Source organism: Ursus arctos, unplaced genomic scaffold (assembly GCF_023065955.2).
Source record: "Ursus arctos isolate Adak ecotype North America unplaced genomic scaffold, UrsArc2.0 scaffold_37, whole genome shotgun sequence".
Lineage (NCBI taxonomy): Eukaryota > Metazoa > Chordata > Mammalia > Carnivora > Ursidae > Ursus > Ursus arctos.
Genome location: NW_026623053.1, coordinates 9008927 through 9035947, shown reverse-complemented (window position 1 = coordinate 9035947; position 27021 = coordinate 9008927). Strand labels below are relative to the sequence as shown.

At 34.8% G+C, this 27021-nt stretch overlaps 1 long non-coding RNA gene across 1 annotated transcript in view; it reads right to left on the bottom strand.

The window, feature by feature from the left end:
• Positions 1-27021, bottom strand: part of LOC113266082 (uncharacterized) — a 634890-nt gene that overhangs the window by 120669 nt on the left and 487200 nt on the right. Inside the window, exon 11 of the long non-coding RNA XR_008957174.1 lies at positions 2208-2276. This is a non-coding gene — a long non-coding RNA (uncharacterized LOC113266082). The remainder of the gene's footprint in view (positions 1-2207; positions 2277-27021) is intronic.

Here is a 27021-nt window from a genome sequence, read left to right as displayed (position 1 = left end):
CATTTTTCACCATATGAATTTTAGGCATATTATTGAACTTATCTAAGCATCAGCTTATATGTCTGTAAACATGTAATAATAATGTCTCATAAGTTTTAATTACAAAATTCATGAAACATACTTAGTGCAGTCCTTGGTACATTCTAAATGCTTTTATGAATAAATAGTGTAGGTATTGACACCCTCATGCCCAAAGACCTTCTGGGACAGGAGGTAAAATCATCACTACAGACGAAGTTTTAAATATATCCTCCAAAAGCTATAGCTCTGGTCCAGACATGTGCCAACCTACAGAGTGGCAGGAATTTCCTACTATCTACATAACTACAATGAGTAGGTGGGTCTTGCCACAATGGGGTACTGATTTAAAATGATTAGACCCTTCCCATTTAGAGGCAGTAATTTGCCAATAACTTTTAAATTGTAGACTCAAACTCTAAGACCCCACATGCCTACTAATAATCTCTATATGAACATTAATTTACATATATCAAGCAGTACAATTGTCTGGCTTACATTCAGATAACCTGTATGCATGACCATTAACCCTCTCGCTACACTGTGGATTCAGTTGTGCCTAATAAACTGATATGTCACTCCCTTATTCCCAGAACTAAACAGCAAATCGTGCTTGCATTTAACTGCTCTATAAATAAATGAGGGTGGGAGGCTGCAATTGGTTCCACTATTCTCTTCTGTAGCATGTAACTTGGAGCCAAAATGAATTGGAAACTCATTCTCTTATTCTCTAAGTAGTCTTAGTTCCTGTTTAGCACTGTTTGAGTGTCTCATATTATCTCATTTATTTCCACAGTGTTCATGTGTAAGGTGGCTATTAGCATCCCCACACTACAGAAAAAGGATCAGAAGCTTAAAAAGCATAGATAACTTCTTCAAAGTCTCAAAATCATTAAGTGACAGAGCTAGTACTCAAATGTAGGTTTTTCCACCACATTACATTGTCTCTCATGAATAAGTAAAGAGAATTTGTGTGAAACTGACTATTCTGCAAAGGTCTTAACTAAATCAAATTCTGTTCTTCTTTTCTATAAGAAAAACGTCTACGTTCAGGGAATCTAATGTTATACTCTGTTGAGCAGTATGTTAAAATGTAAAACAGTGTAACTGTTGACACATTTTCAAAGGTATCAGTCAGGAGGGTAACCACACAGTAGTTACTGCCAAAGGTGGAATGCCAAACACTTGAAAATGAGTAGATACGACACCACAAGAAAATTTACATAAAATAATGTAGGTGATCAAATTAGCACATTAAAGCCAAGGAGACTAAATACTTTCAGACCTCTAATTAGAATACTGTTTGTGCTCAAAGTGGTTGTACATTGGCTGATCAAACAATTCATTTTTAAATGATCACCATTGTTCTATAATCTAGAGAGAACGTATGAACACTGGCTAGTCTCCAGTAAGGAGAATCCTTCTAAGCCACTGAACAAAACATTCCCATAAAGGAATTAAATGTGTAAACTGGTCCTCATTAGAATTGTGCTTCAAATTAGTGCTTCCAAGTTATGGTTTAATTTTAATGACAGGAATTTACAATGTTCAAACTGCCTTCACATTCATTTACTCATTTGGGCCTCACAAGAACCCTTTCCTCTTGACAAGGTGAATACCACTATCCCATTTTTTGAGAAAATAGCATTGAATTTGAAGTTAATGCATTTGCCCAAAGATTCTTCTTTCCATTATTGAGAAAGGACACAATTTCCTTACCCTTAGCCAAATGTTCTTCTAGTGATAGTGGCAGTGATGATGAAATAAGAACATCTAAAATAACACAGTAGCAATATTAATAGCCTTATGTTCCCAAGCATGTATGCAAAAATCCCTTCAGGGTAGGCTTAATGATGACATATTAGACATACTACCTAATCTAATCTGTATAACAATGCTATGAAATAAATGTTAATAAGTACATTAGGAAACTGAGGCAGGGAGAGTTGAAATAACTCCTACATCACATAGCTCATAAGTACCACAGTAAAAACTTAGATGCTTCTCAAGGTGACACTGCTTATCAGAGATACAGTTCGAAAATAGCCCATGTATTGGTGTCCTCTAATTTTACTATTCAAACTAGCATAAAGTCTATGTTGTATTTAGGACATGAATTATTATTTCATAATTTTCTAATTTAAAATCTGATACCATTATTCTTTAAATATCACATTAAAAGTATTTACCTTTCTGAGGATAAGGGTTTTGGGCTGCTTTCTTATACTTGCTTTGGAGCATCTCCTCTTCTGGTTATACTAACAAATGAATAAAAAAAAACATTTTTTTTTTTTTTAAAGGCAGAAGAACATTTTATTCTCCAGCTCTACAAGTTCTACTCTCTTTGTATTTCTCTGCACATCTTCCTAGGTCTTGCCTTCTTTCTCTTTTCTTATGATCTCTCAGTCCAGATCACTGATATACTTAATTTCAAAGATTCATGTCCATTACAGTTAATTCAACAAATGTTAAGAACTTAAAATACTGGAATACTTTATTAAGTGCTATGAATACAGCAATGAATGAAATAAATGCAGCATCTCTCCTTACAGATAAAGGCACTTACTTAAGACACTGACATTAAGCAAATGTGTTAATGATTGAATAATGGTCAAAAAGCAGTAAGAAAAATTAGGATTCATATGATATGTGAACTTTAATAAGAGAGGTTCATGTAACCAGTAAACTCAAAAAGGTCTCCCCGATGAAGTAATTTTTAGGTGAAATTTGAAATGTGAGTAGGAGTTATGCATATGAATAGGGTAAGGAACTTGTCCAAAGGCCCTGAGGCAGGAAGGTACTGAATGAAAATACTGAAGCTCAAGTTTAGTGAAGGATTACAGTCCACTAGGCTACTGAGGTAATGTAAGAGTCATGAATGCCTTATTTATGATATTCACTTTCTTCTATAATTGAAAGAAGCAATTGAAAATTGTAAGCAGGAAAGGATTTTCTGTTTAAAAACACACACCAGTAAATGGTTGCAGGCCCCAAGACTATCTTTGAGGAGATCAGTTATGCAAAAGTTACAAAATCTTAGGCAAGAAATACCGGTAGTTAGAACTGCATCAGTGGGTATGGAAAAATAGCACACATGATTAAGAGTCTACAAATTTGGTCATTTATTGGAAGAGTAAAAGAGCTAGAAAAGTCAAGAATAAATTCAAATATTTTGGTATGAAAAACGATACAAATTTTTTACATTTCTGAAATATTAGAAATCAAGTTTAAAACATGTTCAACTTAAGATACCAAGGAGAAATGAGGAAGTTGAAGGAAAAAAAGTTATATGAAACAGAACTGTAGAAAATCAAATTGTTGTATACTTAAACTACTCAATAATTAAAAGGAACAAATATTTAGTGCATGCAAAAACATGAATGAGTCTTCAAAATACTGTGCTAAGCAAAAGCAGCCAGACAAAATCACATTATTATGATTCTGTGTGACTATAAATAGGGAAAACTAATCTATACTGACAAAAATTAGATAAATGGTTGTCTACTGCAGAAGGGAGTGGGGAAAGAAGGTCAGAGGGAGAGAGAGTTAAAGGGACAAGATGAAGCTTTGGGGGATGGTGGAAATTACCTAGATATTGATACGATGATGGTTAAATGGTGTGTGTGTGTGTGTGTGTGTGTGTGTGTATCAACATCGATTGGTCTGTACAGTTAAAATAGGTACATTTTATTACATGTAAATTATACCAATAGATTGCTTTTTAAAAGATAAATATGTGATATTAGCTAATTTTATGCTTTTTACCTTTTTCCAAAAATTACAAAAGGTACCAGTTAATTTTATGATAGGACTAAAAATAGTGTTCAGGGAATTGAGGATTCACTTATAGCAATAATACTCTTAAATAACACATAAAGTAAAAATATATTAAGTTCTATTGAACTGCTGCATTTGAAACTTCCTTATGCTTTTACTTAAAATTGAGGCTTATCAATAAAGTTAAAATTTTCTAATCTGCGAAAGACACTGTCAAGAATATGAAAATACAAGCTACATACTGGGAGCAAGTATTTGCAAAGACATATCAAATAAAGGACTATTATCCAAAATATACAAAGAACTCTTTAAACTCAACAATAAGAAAACAAAACAATTGATTAAAAAAATGAAACAAAGACCAATAACAGACACTACACCAAAGGTGTAGATGGCAAATAAGCATATGAAAAGATGCTTCACATCATATGCCATTAGGGAAATGCAAATTAAAACAAGAACATATCACTACACGCTTATTAGAATGGCCAAAATCCAGAACACTGACAATACCAAATGCAGGCATGGATGTGGAGCAACAGAGACTCTCATTCATTTCTGATGGGAATGCAAAAAGGTACAGCCACCTTGGAAGGCAGTTTGGCTATTTCTTACAAAACTCAACATAGCCTTTCCATGCAATCCAGTAATTATGCTCCATGATATTTACCCAAAAGAATTAAAAATGTATGTCCATACAAAAACCTACACAACGATGTTTATAGCAACTTTATTACTTAGCTTTTATCCGAAACCTGGATAAACTAGATGTCCTTCAACAGGTGAATGGATAAATACACTGTGTTATATCCAGACAACAGATATTATTCAGTGCTAAAGAACGAGTTTTTGGGCCATGAAAAGAGATGGAAGAATATTAAAAAGCATCTTAGTGAAAGAAGCCAACCTGAAAGGCTATATACTGTATGAATCCAGGCATATGACATTCTGGAAAAGGCAAAGCTGTGAAAAGAATAAAAATCAGTGGTTACCAGGGAGGAAAAGCAAGGGTAAATAGGCAGGGCACATAGGATTTTTAGGGAAGAGAAACTATTCTGTATGCTATTATGGCAGATACATGTCATTATACATTTGTTAAAACTCATAGAATGTGCAACATCAAGAATGAAAAAAGGCCTATTACAAAATAAAGTCTATTAGAAAGAAAAAAATTGAGTCTGGTGATTATATTTCAGCACAGTGGATATAAATGAAGAATCTTGCTACTAAGACTGCAGTAAATGATCTTTACTAAATATTTTTAAAAGTTGTATTTTATATGTGATTTGTCACTCAAATCGTCTGCTTACTACCTGTAAAAATGTTCCATATCTTTACAATTATTTCAGATTCAGAGCAGGTTTTTAATCCCCGTTGTGTATCCAGTAGTATTAGGTATTTCACTGCCCCACTGGAGGCCTGCACTGATTCCCGAGTACAGATATCACAGCCCATAATTTTACGAACTTTCAACTAAATTTAAATTTATTTCAGTGATTAATAAAGGAGTGAATATCAATTAGAATATTCAAATGGTAGTATTTAAAGCATTTTGGTGAGTTCAAACTGGATAATACTGCATTTGGAATACTTCATAGTATTTTGAACAGGTTTATATAGAATGAAATGGTTTGACTCTTTTTAAACAGTTGCATTGTGCTTATACCCTAGGAAGAAATTATCATTTTGTGACCCAACACCTACAATTTTTTTAGTGGCTCCCATGAAGAGTAACTAATTTGCTGAAAACATAAATACACAGTTGGGTTATCTATCAAAACACAGAGTCATCAAAGTTGAAAAGGGAGAGAGAAAATTTGTAACACACCTGACATATAGCAGGCTGCTAGTAGGAGGAAGCAAACTGCCAGAGTTCAATGCTTGATTAGAGCACAAGATGGATAGGAACTGTCTAACTTTAATTTCTAGACTCTAGGGATATTTTGTCCATATTTACCGCTATGAGTATTCATAAAATAAAACAATGGAATCATGCCCAGAAAAGAAAATTAAAAGTCCAGCTTTAATTATTAACACAATTTAATATGGAAAATGAAAAAAAAAATGGCAGCAGGAAAATGAAAGGAACGGAAAGGGAGAATGAAGATGTCTGTTATCATTAAAAACATGTTTTGTGAAAATCAAGAAAAAAAGAAAATTGCTAATATTAATTTAAATGCACTTAGCTCCTACCATGAAAACCAAATTCAGAAGAATCAATAAATTGAACTGTAACTGCCATGAAAATCAACAATAAAAAATTTAAATAACACCAGATAATTTTGTGATTACAAACTGTTCAGACTTCAAGCTAACTTTAAGAAAAATAAAGGCACATTCTATCAGTTTCTAAATAAGATGATGATTGGTTCATAATGAAATGATGAAAATATACACCCACAGAAGAAAATGTTACAATCGAGGACAAGATAATCAGTGTAATCAGAAATCTGACAAAGTGGCAGAAAAAGAAATCCTCCAATTTTCCTTCTTTAGTACCAGTAACATCTCCCACTTCTATTCACCCTGATGTACAGTTATCTAGGATAATTCAGGAAGAAAAGAGAGAGTGATTATATTTCTGTTTCAACGGGTCAAAGTACCTCATCATGGGTGGATTCTCTGTCAGTTAAGATTGTCTAACCGTGCAAAAGTTGGGTGAATATAATACAGACATAATGAAAAAAAACTATTTAATGTTCTGCAGTGTGGACAGAAGCAAAAAGATTGTGGTTGGAAGGGCATGCTTTCTTGGAGGATGGAATATGAGTAGCTATATATAGATAGGTTACAGTTTTCACAACCTGCAGCCTTTAAGTACAGTCTGAGAGAGATACATATGTGCAGCAGGGGGCACACTTGGAAAAGATCAGTTTTTCTGGCCTGGAGAAACTTGAAAAGAGAAGCCAAGAAGCTAGGAAATGCAAAGATAGTAGTGGCATCATAATTGTGAGTCTTCACAGAAAGGGGAGTCTTCAGACTTACTAACCATGGCTGTGACTGATCCCTCAACCACCCACATGCAAACAGATTCAAGAAGAATTGACTTCTGAACCAAGACCAGATTTGTTCCCCAAGAACCAAATGGCAAAGGTTAAGTACAACCAAGAAAAATACCTTCTAAGAGAAAGGAAACAATAGTCATAGAAGATAATAACAGAATCAATAATTCACATAATATTCATAATGTCTAAGATACAATCCAAAAGGTCATGACATACAAAGAACCAAGAAAATGGAACAAAATTTTAGGGAAAAGCAAATCAATTAAATCCCAAACTAAGAGAAACTAGGTATTAGCAGACAAGAATTGAGAAGTGGCTACTACATCCCCAGTGAAATAAAAGACCATGTATTCAGTGAATGAGAATTTCAGCCAAGAAAAGGAAAGTCCCAGTAGAGAACAAAAAAAGAACCAAATAGAAATTCCAGAAATGACAAATAAAAATATAGAAGGAAACACAGAAGAAATTCTTTTTGATCCATGGTAGGACAATATTTCTAATAGTACAGGAAACACAAATCAGAAGAAAAAATAATTTGGAATTGATTTTAAAAATGTGCTTCAAAATTAAAATAATGAAATTGTAAGCCATACACAGGGAGAAAATATTTGCAATACAAATGCCTGATAAAGAACATTTCAACTAAATAATGAGACAAACAACCCAATGTGCCAAATGTGATATTTAAACAGATAATTCATAAAATAAAAAATATGGATAAATGGCCAATAGATAGATGTTAAAATGCTTGACATTCCTACATATCAAATAAATCTAAATTAAAATCATAATGAAATACCTCTGTACATTCAATAAAATATCTAGAATTAAAACAATTCACAATAACTAATGCAGATGTGAAACAATCAAAATTTTCATATATTGCTGGTGGAAATATTAAATAGTTACCATTTTTAAAAACAGCTTGATAGTTTATTATAAATTTTAATATCTACTTGATGTAAAACCACATACAACCGAGGCATTCTACTCCTAGGTACTTCCCCAAGAAAAATAAAAATACATATCATACAAAAACTTGTACATCAATGTACATCATTTAAATAATTACTGCTCCACATAAAAACAACACAAATGTCCATTACTAGGCAAAAGGATAAATTCTGCTGTATCCATTCATAAAATGATATTCAGCAAGAAAGAGAAATGAACTACAGATAACGAAAACAACATTTAATAATCCCAAAACATTATGTGAGTGAAAGAAACAAGACACAAACGAGTATAAATTACATCATTCCATTTACATTAATTTTTAGGGCAGGTGAAATGAATCTGCAGTAATAGCAATTACATCAAATATGGCACTAGGCAAGGGATGGCTATAAAGGGTTAATTGCAATGAGTTATGAAGAAACCTTTGGGGTAACAGAAATATTCTGAAAGGACTGGGTTATAATTACAAGTAATAAATGGGAATGTATTTGAAAAACTCATTGAACTATTCACTTAAAGTGAGTGCATACTATTGTAGGTAAATTATATTTCATTGAAGTTTATTAGAATGAAACCTTGATTTCATATCCAAAACCTAATATAATTCATTATATGAATGGGATAAGAAAGGAAAACCATAGAACCATCTCAATAGACACATAAGAACCATTTAACTAAGTCCAACACATCCTTTCCTGATAAAACACCTCAGCAAAATAAGAGAAGTGAATTTCTTCAACCTGATAAAAGGCATCTACCAAAAATCTAGAGCTAAAATCATTCTTAATAGTGAAACACCATTTTTTTCCCCTCTAAAATTGGGAACAATAAAATATGTGTGTGTGTCAGTGGGGAGAGGACAAAGAGAAGAGAGGAAATTAAAAATTTCAGGGTAATTACCTTCTGTACACTTTGGAATTTGGGGGAAAGGGGAAGGTGGTCAAAACGTACTGGGATGCAAGGGTGGTTCAACATTCGCAAATCAATCAATGTGATAGAACACATTAATAAAAGAAGAGACAAGAACCATACAATCCTCCCAATTGATACAGCATAAGCATTTGACAAAATACAGCATCCTTTCCTGATTAAAACTCTTCCAGAGTGTAGGGATAGAGGGAGCCTTCCTCAATTTCATAAAAACCATCTGTGAAAAGCCCACAGCAAATATCATGCTCAATGATTAGAAACATGATAAAGATGCCCACTCTCACCACTACTGTTTAACACAGTACTAGAAGTCCTAGCATAAGCAATCAGACAGCAAAAAGAAATAAAAGGTATTCAAATTAGCAAAGAAGAAGTCAAACTCTCTCTTGATACTTTATGTGTAAAACCCCAAAGACTCCATCCTCAAATTACTAGAACTCATACAGCAATTCAGTAATGTGGCAGGATATAAAATGAACGTAAAGAAATCAGTTGCTTTTCTATACACTAACCATGTAACTGTAGAAAGAGAAATTAGGGAATCAATTCCATTTACAATAGCACCAAAAACTGTAAGATACCTTGGAAAAAACCTAACCAGAGAGGTAAAGGATCTATACTCTAGAAACTACAGAACACTTATGAAAGAAATTGAAGAAGACACAAAAAGATGGAAAACATTTCATTCTCACGGATTGGAAGAATAAACATTGTTAAAATGTCTATGCTTCCCAGAGTAATCTATACTTTCAACACCATCCTAATCAAAATACCAATGGCATTTTTCAAAGAGCTGGAACAAACAATCCTAAAATCTGTATGGAACCAGAAAAGACCCCGAATCGCCAAGGAAATGTTGAAAAGGAAAAGCAAAGCTCGGGGCATCACGTTGCCTGATTTCAAGCTATATTACAAAGCTGTGATCATCCAGATAGCATGGTACTGGCACAAACACAGACACATAGATCAATGGAACAGAACAGAAAGCCCAGATATGCACCCTCAACTCTATGGTCAACTAATAATCGACAAAGCAGGAAAAAATATCCAATGGAAAAAAGACAGTCTCTTCAATAAATGGTGCTGGGAAAACTGGACAGCTATATACAGAAGAAATAAACTCGACCATTCTCTTATAACATACACAAAGATAAAATCTAAATGAATGAAAGACCTCAATGTGGACAGGAATCCATCAAATCCTAGAGAAGAACATAGGCAGTAACCTCTTTGACATCAGCAACAACAACTTCTTTAAGACATGTCCCCAAAGGCAAGGGAAACAAAACCAAAAGTGAACTTCTGGGACTTCATCAAGATAAAAAGCTTCTGCGCAGCAAAGGAAACAGTCAACAAAACAAAGAGGCGACCCACGAAATGGGAGAAGATATTTGCAAATGACATTACAGATAAAGGGCTGGTATCCAAGATCTATAAAGAATTTCTCAAACTCAACACCCAAAAACTTGGGGCGCCTGGGTGACTCAGTTGTTAGGCGTCTGCCTTCAGCTCAGTGCGTGATCCTGGGGTCCTGGGATCGAGCCCCACATCGGGCTCCTCCACTGGGAGCCTGCTTCTTCCTCTCCCACTGCCCCTGCTTGTGTTCCCTTTCTCGCTGGCTGGCTGTCTCTCTCTCTCTGTCAAATAAATAAATAATATCTTTAAAAAAAACAAAAAAACAAAAAACAAAACAAAACAAAAAAAACCCCTCAACACCCAAAAACCAAATAATCAAGTAAAAAATGGGCAGAAGATATGAACAGACACTTCTCCAAAGAAGACATATGAATGGCTAACAGGCACATGAAAAATGTTCAACATCATTAGTCGTCAGGGAAATTCAAATCAAAACCACACTGAGACACTACCTTATAACAGTTAGAATGACAAAAATTTAAGGCAGGAAACAATAAATGTTGGGGAGGATGTGGAGAAAGGGGAACCCTCTTACACTGTTGGTGGGAATGCAAGTTGGTATAGCCACTTTGGAAAACAATATGGAGGTTCCTCAAAAAGTTAAAAATAGAGCTACCCTATGACCCAGCAATTGCACTACTGCGTATTTACCCCAAAGATACAGATGTAGTGAAAAGAAGGGGCACATGCACCCCAATGTTCATAGCAGCAATGTCCACAATAGCCAAACTGTGGAAGGAGCCGAGATGCCCTTCAACAGACAAATGGATAAAGAAGATGCGGTCCATATATACAATGGAACATTACCCAGCCATCAGAAAGGATGAATACCCAACATTTGCATCAACATGGATGGAACTGGAGGGGATTATGCTAAGTGAAATAAGTCAAGCAGAGAAAGATAATTATCATATGGTTTCACTTATAAGTGGAACATGAGGAATAGCATGGAGGACATTAGGAGAAAGAAGGGAAAAATGAAGAGGGGGAAATCAGAGTGGGAGATGAACCATGAGAGACTGTGGATCCCAGGAAACAAACTGAGGGTTCCAGAGGGAAAGGGGATGGGGGGGATGGGTTAGCCCGGTGATGGGTATTAAGGACTGCACGTATTGCAACGAGCACTGGTGTTATATGCAAACAATGAAGCATGGAACACTACATCAAAACTAATGAAGTACTGTATGGTGACTAACATAATACTGCATGGTGACTAACATAACATAATTATAATAAAAAAAAGTACAAACTTGCAGTTGTAAGATAAATATGTCTGGGAATGCAATGTACAGCATAGTTAATAAAGTTAACAATACCGTATTGTATCTTATAAGGTTTCTGAGAATAGATCTTAAAAGATCTCATCACAGGAAAAAAAAAAAAAAACTGATGTAAGGTGATGAATGTTAACTAAAGTTATTGTGGTGATCACTTTGCAAGAAATACATATATCAAATCATGTTATACACTTTAAACTAATACAAGGTTAATGCTAATTGTATCTCAATAAAACTGGGGGGAAAAATCCAGATTAACCAGTTAGGGAAAAAAATGTCTCCACTCTAGGAAGGCAAAGCAGACAACTTTGAACTAACTAGAAAAGATGTTCTGTTTTCAAAAAAGCACAGCATGATTGCTGAGAAGCGCACAACTGGATTTCAGCATCCATTTACAAACTCAGCTGGACAATTTTGTGCACTGAAAATCTGCACAGTCATATACGGTCCTTAGGCATATTTTATTCCCTTCTTGGTGATTCATAATGCAAAACAGCATACAAACAGGATTTAGAAGCTTTAATCAACATAATAATTTTATTGTTTTTAACCAACCATTTCCCAAACCTCAGTTTGTAGAATATATATTCTCAATATATTCACTAAATAACTAATATGAAATAAACTTTTCTTGTTATAACACCAATCAACATATGCAAATGGCACTCTACACAGCTTCCTTTAGCTCTCCTTACCTACACTAAATGGTCCTGTTCTGTTAGAAAGGCTTTTCCCACATATTTCAAGATGCAAGTTATTCTCTGAATGATCAAGGTGATCAGCAATTTAACGTCCAGATAAGTAGCACCTGATTATACACTTTAAACATAAAAGCAATGACATTGTATGGTGATTGGTATATATATCTCTTGCCCTTTATTCTTTAGATTAGAGAACTGCAAATGCTCGAAGCTCATTTATAACAGCAGAGGAACTAAGAATATAAAGCGTTTGCACTTTCATATGGAATTATCAAACTTCTCATTTTTTCTCCTCACCAACTAATGTCAGGAGATTTTTAAAATAATGTCACAGGACTTGGAAGTGCATTTTAGTAAAACTTGATTCTAGTTAGTAACATTTTATTACTTTAACAAGAGAAGAAAGTGTCTTTGATTACTACCTTGTACTTTTTTTGTATAGTCTTAAATTTGCAACATCTTCATGAAATTTTGATATTAGGACTCCACTGACTTCATAAAATGAGTTGGAAATTATTATCTTCTTATTTTCTGAAAAAGCTTGTGTAAAATTGATATTATTTACTCCTTAAATGTCCACTACAGTTCATCAGTGAAAACATCTAGGCCTCGACTTCTTTTGAAAATTTTTTGATAATTAATGAAACTTTTATTACAGATATAGAAGTATTCTGATTTTCTATTTCATCTTGTGTCAGTTTTTGTAAGTTGCATTTTTAAGAAATATGTGCATTATATATAGTTGTCAAATTTACTGGTATTAAGGCTTCCCTTATTGCCATTTAGTATCTATATGATATGTAGTGATAGATCTTTGCAGTTTTAAAACTGAATTTCAGATCATTATATGAGGTCAAATGAGAAGAAACTTGATTAATTAGATTCTTTTTAGTCTCTAAGCCTTTTTATTCTAAATGAAATATAAAGAAATAGCAGAGGGGGATATACATATCATACATGTATATGTGAAAGTTTTATATTTTAATATTTTATATAGTATTTCTTTACTGGATGAGAACTTTGGATATATATGAATTATTATTTATTTTTTTTACTTTATTTTTTTTTAAAGATTTTATTCATTTATTTGACAGAGAGACAGCCAGCGAGAGAGGGAACACAAGCAGGGGGAGTAGAGAGGAAGAAGCAGGCTCCCAGCAGAGGAGCCTGATGCAGGGCTCGATGTCAGAACACCAGGCTCACGCCCTGAGCCAAAGGCAGATGTCTAATGACAGTACCACCCAGGCACCCCTGAATTATTATTTAATTACTGTATTAAATATAATGATTTCAATTAAAAATGGAAATTTCCAAACTCCTGTTGAAAGTAATAAATGGCAATAATGTATAGATATATAGGCAATGTCAGTATGATAAGTCAATTTCTACTTAATTTATATCAACTTAGCAATCAGAAATCACATAAGGTCATACAAAGTGTTACAAACTCAACTCTTAAAACAAAAACCAAGTAAAAACAAGTATAAACCTCAACCTATTTGTTTTATGAGAAATCAGTTAATATTCTGGTTTAGTATTTACTATCTGAACTGGAGAAATAGAAGACTTGAGAAAGATGCAAGAAAACATAATAAACTACTTTTAAATACAACAACAAAAAAGATATTGTCTCCTTCATTTCCAACCCAAGATGGCTAAGCTTTAAAAAATAATTAATTTCTTAAAAGGTCAATTAATATGTTGCGTTCTTCAGGTTTAGATTTTAATCTTCTTACAGAAGAGATGGCCAATTTTATTGTCATTGTTTCTCTAATAGATGATTCTCTAAGTTTTTAAGAGGCATGCATTTGAAACTTTATGTCTGATTCACACTTACATACTTACACAACAAAAGTCCGTGGAGAAACCTGTCTCCTGATGCTCAAGTTTTCTTCTAATCATCATACAAATTACCTCTTTCCAAGTGCTTCTGGGAACATTAATATTGCATCTAATATGAAGTCCATGAAATACATCCAAGAAATAAGCTGCATTTACCCAGTATAAGGGACAATGCCAAATCTAAAAGGGGGTTGGCACTTACCACATGTCATTAGTAATTACAGTATGGAAGCATGTTTTAACCTTTATTGCTTCAACACTTCTGAATAAGCACAGAACTGAATCATACGATGCAGAAAAAAAATTTCCTTATGCCTTGTACATCCTCTGTCATTAAACTGATCGGTCCTTCCAATTTTTTTGTGTGACAAGGCTTCTTTTGAAGAAAAGAAAAAGAAGAACTTTTCCTGGGCTCTTTCCTGAGGTGTTTTTTGTTTGTTTGTTTGTTTCTTTCTTTTATTCCCCTGCTTTGCTCAGCATTTCATGTATACAGCAGACCTAATGATAATTTTCAGTATTCAGAGTATTCATCTAATCGCTTTGATGAAAACACTTGCTGATCATCCTACAGTAGGCAGGAGCAAGACAGTTGCACGTTTAGTCTTATAAAGCTCTTACTCCTTTATTTTTTTAAAAGACTTATTTATTTCAAAGTGTGAGAGACAGAGAGCGAGCAAACACAGGGAGGGGCAAAAGGAGAGGGAGAGAGAAACTCTAGCAGACTCCTCGCTGAGCTCAGAGCCCAATGCGGGGCTCGATCTCACGACCCTGAGATTATGACTTGAGCCGAAACCAAGAGTCCAATGCTTAACCGACTGCTTCACCCAGGGACCCCTTACACCTTTATTTTTCAATTGTAAAAACTTGTTTTTTAATTGAAGTATAGTTAACACACAATGTTACATTAGTTTCAGGTGTACAACACAGTAATTTGACAAGTCTATATGTTATTCTATGTTCACCACAAGTCTAGCTACCATCTGTCACTGTACAACTCTATTACAACACCACTGACTGTATTCCCTACACTCTACCTTTTATCCTCGAGATTCATTCATTTCATAACTGGAAGCCTGTATCTCCCACTCTCCTCTATTCTTTATGTTTTCTGTGAAATTTCTTTACATTGGCTACCTGCCAAAAATTAATATAAGGCTATCCCAGATAATTTAGAAAGTCATACACTAAGTTTTTTCACCATAAAATAAAAGATAACTGGAAATGAATACTTTATGTGTGTGTGTGTGTGTGTGTATAAAACCTCTTCAAAACCTCTTGAAAAAGCTGGAAAATCAATCTTCACTATCAACAGTAATGTAATCTAATGCTATGCAAATTCTTAGATAAAATACTAACATGTAATATTCATTAATATCACTCTAAAATAGCATTATTTTTATAATATATAATGCATAATAAACATAAAGTACAGATCCTTTTTCATTCACCTTTATACTAGAAAAGTATTTAATCTTAGAGACACTAAAGAGAATAGGCCACCCCCTTCTTTTCATCATGGATTGCTGAGTATTTGGGGGAACAAAGCAACAGAAATAAAAATTCTTCTTTCCTATATCTATTCATAAAATAGGATGAGTGCTTAGGTTCAATAGTGAAATATTTCAATTATTGATTAATTTGAATACATTTCTTTTTTTTTAAGTATTTTTATTTGAGAACGTTTTGTTGTTAGATTCTAGGTTAGACACTGAATATAAATATAATGCTAAAACAACTCTTCAACACTTGCTGTACCAATTAGAATGGTATCAGTTGCATGGTACCAATTAAAGTGGCTTAAACAGGGTGTCTGGGTGGCTCAGTCAGTTAAGCATCTGACTTTGGTTTAGGCTCAGGTTGTGATCTCATGGGTCCTAGGATGGAGCAGACTAGGGTTCTGTGCTCAGCGGGGAGTCTGCTTGAAGATTCTCTCTGCCCCTCCCCCACACAGGTTTGCTGTAAAATAAATAAATCTTTCAAAAAATAAAATAAAATGGGTTAAATGAAAAGGGGATATATTATCTCAAGAAACAAGAAATCCAGATGTCAGGAATATTACACGGTTGGTTAATTTTTACTCAGTGTCAGGATCAAAAGTTCATATTTCTTCTTTTTGAAGACACCTTTAGTGTGTATACCTTTTTTCCTTATTATCACATGATGGCTACTGCAATTCCAAACAGAGCCAACAACATCCAATGAATAAAAAGGGAATGTTTCTTCTTGACTACTTTTTATACCAGTGGAAACTCTCACCTTTGTCAAATTCTAACTACTTTATCATTGGCCAATATTGATCACATTTCCTTTTTCAAACTAATTACTGGCAAAGAAAACTGAATTGTGAATTGCTTAAGGTAATAACTTCTTTGCTCTTTGGGCTCCAGGTAGTATGATGTTTTATTAAAATATAGCCTAGCAACAGAGATTTTTGCATCAAGAGAATTAGGCTAGTAAACAACAGGCCTCAGTACCCTATCCTGCAAACATAACTTTCTCAGGCACATCTCTTTCTTGATACATGGTTTTCTGTTTCTTCAACTTCTCCCAACTCCAACCCTACCTTTTGAATTCCTTTTCAGCCTTCAAGAGTCAACTGCAGGTTAAAAACTAGAGACAAAACCTAACTATGTTTTACATTAAAAAACAAACAAACAAACAAAAAATAAATAAATCATGAGAAAGTTATACTTTATTTTGTTCTGAATATTCCAAGAATTGTTTACTATTTCAGAAAATTTCTTCACCAATGGCAATTCTGCTAAAATTTTTTGTCACCAACACAATACACTTGTATTAGGTTAGCTTTGTAGCAGACACATACAGAGCATCTCTAGTTACGCCTTCCAGTGTAGTTGTGTCTCTTTACACATTGAAATATCATCATTTTATTGTAAATTGATTTTTCATTTCTTTTTGAAAAATGAGCTATCCATTATGAACTGCTAGCTTTTTGTTCCACCGAGACATAAAACAGAAGTGTATAGAAGCAATCTATTATTATGAAAACACAGCATAAGTGAGATAAGACTTCAATCGCTCCAGAAGACAGAGCAAGTTCACGTGGCTCAGACTCTATTGTATTGCCACTTTGCCTTCATCTTACACCAGTGGCCTCATGGAGAGTTCTTTATGACAAGTCTACAGAGTGAAAAAAACATCAGGCCTTATTTACAGATGACTACATATAATATGTGGCCTCCATACACCTTTTGTATGACCAGGAAGGATAGTGGTAAAGAGATCTTACGAGTGGACAAAATACGAGGTGATATTTCTGATTGTCCACTTTCGATGTAAGGATAATTAAATAAAAGTACAGGTATCTGATTTGTGGTAGTGTTTAACACTTTTTAAATAGTCAGGAAAATGGAGAGAATGTTTGTAACACTGAGACTAGAAAGCCTAGAATAGGGGTATGATGGTACGCTGCTCAAAATGGGCACAGCCTGTGAAAATATTTGTCTCTCATGTAAATATTCATCAAAGAGCATCCACTGCAGAGAAAGCTTTCCATAATCAGGTGGATGAGATAAAGCAGTCTATACATGATAGACTATCACTTTACCAAAAGGCACCTTGTTTCTTGCTTAGTAGACTCAAGTATAAAATTTCATGAAGAATGGAGGTTATGAACAAGCTTAATAACACAGAATTCACCTCACTGAGTAATTCAGCATAGAACTCTCCTCATTGTACTCTGTTTTAAGCAAACATCAATGCTGGGCTCCACATATGGCACCAACAGTAGGAAGTCTTCTACCCACCTGACAGCAGGTTGAAATTATTGAATCCTTTCTTTTATGAACAGAGTCATAATTTGTTCTCACTGAAAAAGAACCTCAACTAGCTAGGCATTTGTAATGGTAACCAAAAATAGCCAATAATAACACCCTGTACCTCAAAGCTTGTCATTTCACACATTTGCGCCAAAGTGTCCTTCTTAGAAAGTTCCTTCCAAGATGACCCCAAGGTAGCTACTTCTATGATTTTATTCAGCTGAGAGTTAAGAGAAATTATATATGCTTTTCTTTCCATCAGTGGAAGTATAACGCACTACACATTTAGTCCTTTCTTTTTACTACTCCAGGCTACTTTAATTTGTTATCCTAGCCTGAGACAATTATTTTTGTTTAAGGAGTTTATTTGAGAGGTAAATCCAGGGAGTAGAAGTAAGAATAGAGAAACCGAAATAAGGAGAGAAAGTTAATAAAGGAGGGCTTTATCGAAGCTGTCATTGTGGGTAGCTGTGTTTAGTTCTACCTGGAACCTTCCAAAGAGCATATAAAATGCCTCTTAAAATTATACACCTGAGGTTCAATTTTAAGAAGCATTTATCCATTGGCTGTCATCTATTTGAGGGTGGACTCTGGAAATGCTTACTTTTCCAAAATGAGATAAAAATGAATATTTGGATATTCATGTCATCAGAGACATGTGCTTACACAATTTTGATTTCTCATTCTTGGGCAGAATTTTATATGGCCTACATTTTCTAGTATCTTTTGCTTCTTTTTCTTGCCTGATTGTTTTAGAAGGACTTCTAGGACTATGTTGAATAGGAGTGGTGAGAATGAGCACCTTTGTCCAGACATATTTCTATATGTTCTATTCTTGAAACAAGACCCTATTTCCTCAAAATAATCAGGGTTAAGTATTCCATGAGTATGTGAACTCCTTTACTTGACTTCTTGCCCACCAGAATGAAGAACATGTGCATGTAACCTGATCAAAGTGTTTATCCAGGATCTATCATCAATCAAAACTTAAAGTTACAAGGATAGAAAACCTAAATAATGTAAGTGGGTTATTGGGAGTGATGACAAGGGGATTTAATCCTACTGTCATTTGATTTTAGACTCTTGGTTCTAGAAACTGGAGACACAACACTATGTATTTGTCACTGATTCAATGTATATGTTAAAAACTGTAGTGCAGTGTTCCAATAGATGTCCTTGGGTTGGCTCATCTGTTGAGCCTTCAATAGACCATTAAATTACTATATTACATCGGCTGCTCCTGGATGAGTCTTTATAAAATGGACTTTGTTCATTTTATGACCATGTGTCCATTATTCCATGTCCCTTGCAGTAAAATAGTTCCTTTATTATAGGCAATATTATATGGGAATCCCAGGTCAGCAAATCTGGCATTCTCTTAAGTCCAGAAGGTGCCAGCAACAGTTTTATGGATTCGGAAAATAACCCATTTTCAGAATTGGTGTATAGTCCATTAAGTCTGAATCTCTATCTTTTCTAGGGTGGAAAGAGACTCATGAAATTAATTTTCTACTAAGTAGCCATCTGGTCATTCCTAAGGAATGGTGTGCTATTGAGGGAAGAAAGGGTTATATTCTCATTATTGGCAAGTAGGATATTTCACCAAGGACAGTATGTGGATAAGCTTTAGCAATGAGGGGCTTAAGCCATTGGGTACATGTATAACCTCCATCCCTGCCACCACTGCCACTCTGACCATGGGTTCATTGGACAAGCACTGTAGTGGCTAAGGAGACAACCTGCCTTATCCAACTGACAAGTCATCCTTTCTATCTAAAATTTGAGTACTTCCTCTGGAGTGAGGGCCCTCTGATGAGAAATAGAAAAGATACAAAAATCTACAACTATTTGCTTACTTCCATTAGTCTTCCTAAGTGCCTTGTAGTGGTTACCATGATGTACTTCTCAGGTACCCTTTTGGGGACTGACACTAATTCTCCAGCTGCTGAACATTTCTATGGCCAGAAACTCTCAGCTGAATTCCTTTCCATAAGTTTCTCTCAGCGAAAGTATGCAAAACTTTGCCCAACGTCACAGTCCCTCCTGGAAGCAGTATCCAGTGACTGTTTAAAGCAGAGCTATAAACTTTGCTGCAAGATGGGAACTCTAGATAAGCCCTTGGAACTAGCTGAGACCTTTGTTGAGACAGAATCACAACTCATTTTCTCTTCTATTCAATCATACTTCCTTCAGTCCTCCACAAATGCCCCCGAGGGTACTACTCAATTAATTCACTGAATGAAAATCTTAATCTCAATTTCTGAAAGGCAACATAAGACAAATGGTGCCAGAAGTGGCCTGAAAAAACTGACACAAAAATGGGATTTTAGTGCTGTGTGACCAGCTAGCAAGAAAGATGCCATCACTGGGGGTAGATGGAACATAAGCCAACAAAATACAGTATCATGCAATTTTTAAAACTTTCATTGCTAATGAATTGATATGGGATATGAGGGAAGGAAAGATACTGGTGAGGACAAAAAACAGTCATTTAAGAAATCTGGGTAAGTAAATTATAGTATTTATGGAACTGAAAGGCTTTCTCTAGGTTCTATTAATGCATTGAAGAAAGTTGATGAAAGGCTAAGATGATTATCAATTAAAGTCTTAGTTTGAAAGCTAAAAGACTTTCTTAGCAACATGTAAGTCGCCAGAGGGCATGAAAAGATAAAGATTTGACCCAGGAATTATCTATAAATTTATTTATAAGAATAGCTACAAAAGGGTGTGAATTCTCAACCACATTTAGTATAACAAGTTCAGGTCATTGACTAGGAGAGAGAAGGACTTTAAGAAATAAAATGGGAGATATTTAGATTGATGCTTTCAAACTTCTCAATCTCCAGATTCTTCTGAACCCTGTAGTGCTCAGAAATGGTCTATTTCTCCATGTTTAAGGGTAAGTGTACCTTCTTGCTTGCAGATGGAGTAAAGGCCTCCGACTTTCAAGAAAGCATGCCCCTTCCTCAGGATTCACCCTCACTACTCTTATTCCCATGGACCACCAGGCCTGTAAGTACAGTTAAGCCACAAAAGAGCATGACAGGGAAGTGTTGGGCCTACCAAGAGAGGAAAGGGAGTATAGTTGAAAGAAACTTTAAGATGTAGCCATCAAATACTGGCAAGATCCTAGGGAGTGTACATGATCTGGGCAAGTAGGGAAAGAATTTAAAGTTGGATAATAGAGAACTTACAGAAAGGAGACTCTTTCATGATATAAGATTTATCATCTTAGCAAGGCCTCAAGAATATAGTAATAACATTCTGTTCTTGGAAGTGGGAAGGCTCTTGGAAGTTGAAGAAAGTGGTGGCTAACAGTATATAGAAATGGCACAATAGGAGATGCTGTTTCAGATCAGGGATCCAGGATGACAGGAACCATAAGTAATAGAGGCCAGATGGCAGTGCTTAAGTGACTGTGAAAGTTGAAGTATCAGCCAAAGGGACATGACCTTTTGAGAACTAAGGAGATGGTTAACAGATCACTATTTCCCTAGGCACAAATTAATGGGCTGCCAATAAAGAAACTGCTCAATCTAAACATGCAAAAAAAAAAAAAATTAAAGATAGAAAGCCAAGATGTTGAAGGCAGCTGCCCCTATAAAAATCAGTCTCTTGTGAACACATTGGTGGTTTCCAAAGGGGAGTTGAGTGGGAGAATGGGTGAAATAGATAAAGGGGATTATGAAGTACAAATTTCCAGTTATAGGGATGAAAAAGTATAGCATAGGGAATATAGTCCATAAGATTGTAATAATGTCATTTGGTGACAGATGGTGACTCATTTATCATGGTGAGCCCTAAGTAATGTACAGAATTGTTGATTTATTATGTTGTATACCTGAAACTAACATAACACTGCATGTTAATTATGCTTCAATAAAAAATTTTTCATCAAAATAAAAAATTAAACATGTCTAAAATTAGAAACTTGATTAAAGAAATTTTGCAGCCACTAAAAACAAAAACAACAAAAAACAAAAAGCAAAACAACAAAAATAAAAAAATCCAGTCTCTTGTCTAGTTTTTTGACTCGAGCCAGTCCTTGAAACTCATGGACACAGGAAAGACTGAGTCTCTAAGAGGAAGGTCTCTGCAACAGCGTGGCAAATGAATAGAACATTTATTTTCCCATTCTTTTCTCCAAAGAGACCTATAGCCACTTACTCAGATACAACAGAAAAACTGAATACCCAACATTTTAAAGATAGCTGAACACAAGGTCACACTATAGGATCATATTAATTCACTATATATTGAAGGCATCATGTTAATTAAACCAGGTAAGCAAGAAGGGGTAAGTACACTAATGGCCTTGGTAAGACACATGAACTTCCAAGGGTAACAGAAAAAAATTACACTAATTCTAGGGTCCACTATATCATTACAGTTTTTAGGTGTTTGGTGGTCTGGGGCATGCTGATACAATCCTTCCAAAGTAAAGAATAAATTACTGTCATTCATGCATTCTACCACTAAGAAGGAAGCTTCTGCAGATTCTAGATGAAACATATTATATATATATATATAACTTAACAGCTAAATGTGAAGCCTTTTTGTATTTCCTTCAAGCGCTGGCTTTTCAATATATCCGGATATTCCAATGAAAGCCATTTAGTAATTATTTCTTCAATACCTCAATTGCAGCCTTCTGGGCTTATACTTCCCCATCTCTTCCTATATCCATGTAGGTTCCAATTGCTATATTAAACCCTAAATTACTATTAATACTTAAATTGTCATGATATGATATGGCACAAAAGATAATGAAATCTAAGTCATAACCAAAATCCCAATAAAGCTAATGTAGAACTTAGATGTGTATATTAGAAAACAATACTTTGTTATAGGAGAAAATCTTCATGACTTTAGAGTAGTTGAAAACAGTAACCATAAGGTAAAACATTTAATTAGACCTTATTAAAATTACCAAATATAACTGCACAAATTAGAAGATACTTTCAATACCTGCATCCCACAATAGACTTATATCATCCATATTTTTGAAAATCCATAAAATTAATTGTAAAAAGTCAGACAACCCAAACAAAGAAAAAACAAAAAAAGGAAAGTGACTTAGGCAATTCTCAAAAGAGGGTATTTCAAATCACAGATAGGCTTACAAAAATGTAAATTATAGCCAAAATGCAAACACCACTGCAAACCCACTAAAATGACCAATTTTTTCTAAACTAACAAAACCTAGTGTTGTTGAGATGTAGAACAAGTGAAACTCTCACAGACAGTTGGTGGGGGCCATTTTTGAAAACTGTTTGGCACTATCCTAAAGCGGAACATACCTATACCCCTAGACCATGAAATTTAACTCTTTGCTTTCTACCTGAGATGACACACAGGATAGGATAATTAAATAAGCCTCTAAATATCAGAAATCTTACCCAGTACCAAAAGTTACTATTAATTCAGATTAGAGGTCACTGCTAGATGCAAGCAAAACTTGAACTCCAAAACATCTTAAACATAATGAGTCATTTATTGGTGACTAACTTCAAGAGGTTGGGGATGTGCCAAGAAAAAAGGGGAGGACCAGACACAGATGAGTTTTATAAGTATTTATGGGATCCAACAAAAAGCAACATATCTTGTCATTTGCAAAACTGGAGTAAATGGTGTTGGATTAATTTATTATGTAATTAATTTATTATTAGAGAGAAGGAATGATCATAGCAAAAGGGATCAATATAGCCTACTTAAACTTTTATAATTAAAAAAATTATTTCAAGAGCCTTTTAAATACATTGTATAAGCTCAGGATTATGGAACGATTGTGAAAAAATCAGAAGAAATATGAACTTTGGCAGACCCATATAACATGCTTCTATTACTTTTATTTGGGATTACATATGGAGATCAGAGTGTATCATAATCTTTTTAACTCATAAAGTCTCTAAGATTTGAAATCTTAAAGTTGCTGTATAACATAAAACTTTTTTGATAAGTGAAGACACTAATGAAATAAATTATAAGATCTCACGATTAAGTGAAAATAAGCAGAAAAATGGAAGCCAGAATAGGGAAGTTCAAAGAAAAAATTATAACAGCACAAAATTCAAATTGTGTGTAACTATCTATAGACAAAAGAAAGACATTAGTAGTCAATTTTAATTGTCACTGCTGTTTGGTTTTGTTTGCCATCTTTCTCTCGCCCTCAGGCAAAAGCCTGTGCTGGCACAACCAAAATATTTAACAAGTTCTTATGCATTTTAATGACAACAGTAGAAACAAACCAAAATACAATGTCCTGAATCAATATAAAGCAATTTTTTTTTAAAGAACAAGGTTCGTGTTGTTGAGAGCAGCTTCCTGACTCCCTGTATTATTATCACTCAAGGGCTCAGTTCCAGCAGCACAGAGCATGAACAACCAGAGTAGCCATTTCTCATCTTTCAAACTCCTGAATGGATGACCCTTGCTAACATGGGGAAACAACCTTTATAAAATGGAGATAAGATGGTTGTTAAGAAGGGAGAAGGGCAATAGTTGTCAGATTTATTTGTTTGTTTGGGGTTGTTTGTTGTTGTTCCCCTCCCTCTTGTACTAGAAAGAAGAAAATACGAAGAAATAAATTTATAAAAATTAAAAAAAGTCTGTTTTTAGAAAATTAGGTATAATAACATAATACATTCACATGATGGTAACCCTTTAATTCAAAAGGTGAAGGTACAGAAAAATAGGATCAAAATCTATGTAGACAGGAAAATAATATCAATGCATTTACTTGCCTAATTCTGACACAGTGGATAAGAGGTAAAACACTGCAACTGAGCAAAGTTATCTTAGAATAAAGATCAGGAAGCCCTTATTCAGTGTGGGTAATAAACTTAAAGAACTATTTGTTCCAAGAAGTGGCAGTGGCAGGAAATTAAACTGGATTCAAAATTATTTTCATCAAATTGATGAATGATACAACTATAAAAATTACTAAGAAAAACTGGGGCATGATTCAACTTTCAGTTAAAGTGAGGAAAACTAATCCATACCATCTAATGACAGGTAACTCCTAGTAACTGTCTACAACAGAACAATTGCTTAGATCCAAGGTGTCTAATAGAAAGTTAACAGCACATAAGGCTTTTTAAATTTAAATTTGAATCAATTAAAATAAAATAAAATATTCTGTTCTTTACTGCAATATACACATTTCAAGTTCTTAATAGTTTCATGATGCTGGTGGATACAATACCGGGTTGACAGCACAGTTTATAGAACATTTCTATTACCAATGGAAGTTCTACTTTACAGTGCTAGTAAAATGACCAGGAATATCACCCAAACTCTTTTGTGTTTCAATACCACTCATGATGGAATATCGCATTTTATATCTCACTAAAGAGAAATTGTGGGGTTAAATATGATGTTCCAAACTCAATTTTATAGGAAAATAAGTTCTGTGAAATGTGAAAAAAAGTTCCATGAAAAATAAGTGTTAAAAGTTTTATAGTAAAATAACTTGGAAAAATACTTCATGTAGTGGCCCACATTAGAGATTCACAGAATATTGTACATTAGCATATTTGAAATGACACTGAAAAATTCTACAGTAAATATACATTATCAACTTTGCTCACCCAAATATTCAAAAAGAAAATATTTTTTCTTAGACTTATCCAAGAAAGTCTAGTGATAGACTTGTGATATTAATGTTCAAGAAAATAAAGAAAAATCCTATGTTATGATTCTTATACCTATGAGATCCCTTATGCATAAATTTATTCATACAACCTGTAAAGCTGTTTTTAGAGTATCATTTAATAAAAGAATGAATAAGCTATACAACTATGAGCTTATGATAAAAACAATACCTTATTTCATTTTACTTTTCACAATTATGCATTATATAGATGGTGAGTCTTATTTTAAAGATTCAATATTCAGTAACTTCCCTAAGAATAACTAATGACAACCTGCTATAGAAGTTTTTAAAGAAAAGTTGGTTTCAGTCTAAACCTTGTACCTCTTCTATTACTTAAAAAAAATTGATAGCCCTTCTTCCCCCTCAAAAACTTATGCCATAGACCAACATGCAAAGCAGATAAATGAGCAATTTCTCAAATTGAATCTATGAAGGGTGACTCAGAGCCCACCAATGATGTGAATATGTCCAACTCTGCTGTGGCCCTCAAAGAGACTGCTATCATCGCACTAGATTCTGCCATAGGCTAACCACTCTGTTTCCTGATGTAAATATAAGATAACAAAACATTATCTTTTACTTCAAGAGATCTTAAATCCGATGAGAAGAAAACTGAGAAACAAAATTTAAGTGTAATTAATGGCACTGTTGTTGTGTGGGAGGGAAGCATATATTTACCTTGAGGAGTCAGATATGACTTTACTGATGAGGTTTTGTTTGTTTGTTTATAATATTTCATTTATTTGAGCGAGAGAGAGAGAGAGAAAGAGAAAGAGAGGGAATGAAAGAGAGACAGAGGGAGCACGTGCAGCACAAGAGGGAGGGGCAGAGGGAGTGGGACAAGCAGACTTTCCACTCAGCGGGGCTCAATCCCAGGCCCCTGAGATCATGACCTGAGCAGAAGTCAGATGCTCAACTGATTGAGCCACCCAGGTGGCCCCTGATGAGTTTTGCCTGAGATCTGAAAAATATTTGTTGGACTCCTCATCAGACAAGTGTTGGAGAGCGTATAGTCATGGAGAAAGGCATCTGCAAAAGCAAAGTGGCATGAAAGAGCTAGCAAGTTTAGAGCAGAGCAACTATTTTGAAAAAATGTTGAGTGCACAGTGCCTAGTTGAGACAGTCCTCTATAGTGTGTCATGAATATCTAGTTTGTCACATTGAGCTAAGGGGCCACTTAAGCAATTAAAATGCAGAAATAGCACAATTTTATTTGTGTGTCAGAAATATGCCTCGGATGGGGCGCCTGGGTGGCACAGCGGTTAAGCGTCTGCCTTCGGCTCAGGGCGTGATCCCGGCGTTATGGGATCAAGCCCCACATCAGGCTCCTCCGCTATGAGCCTGCTTCTTCCTCTCCCACTCCCCCTGCTTGTGTTCCCTCTCTCGCTGGCTGTCTCTATCCCTGTCGAATAAATAATAAATAAAATCTTAAAAAAAAAAAAAAAGAAATATACCTCGGTGGGGCACCTGGGTGGCTCAATGGGTTAAGTGTCTGCCTTCAGCTCAGGTCATGTTCCCAGGATCCTGTGATGGAGTCCCGCAACTGGCTTCCTGCTCAGCGAGCAGCCTGCTTCCCCCTCTCCCTCTGCCCCTCCCCCTACTTGTACTCTCTTTCTCTCTCTCAAATAAAATCTTTAAAAAAAAAAAAGAAATATAAGTTGGGGG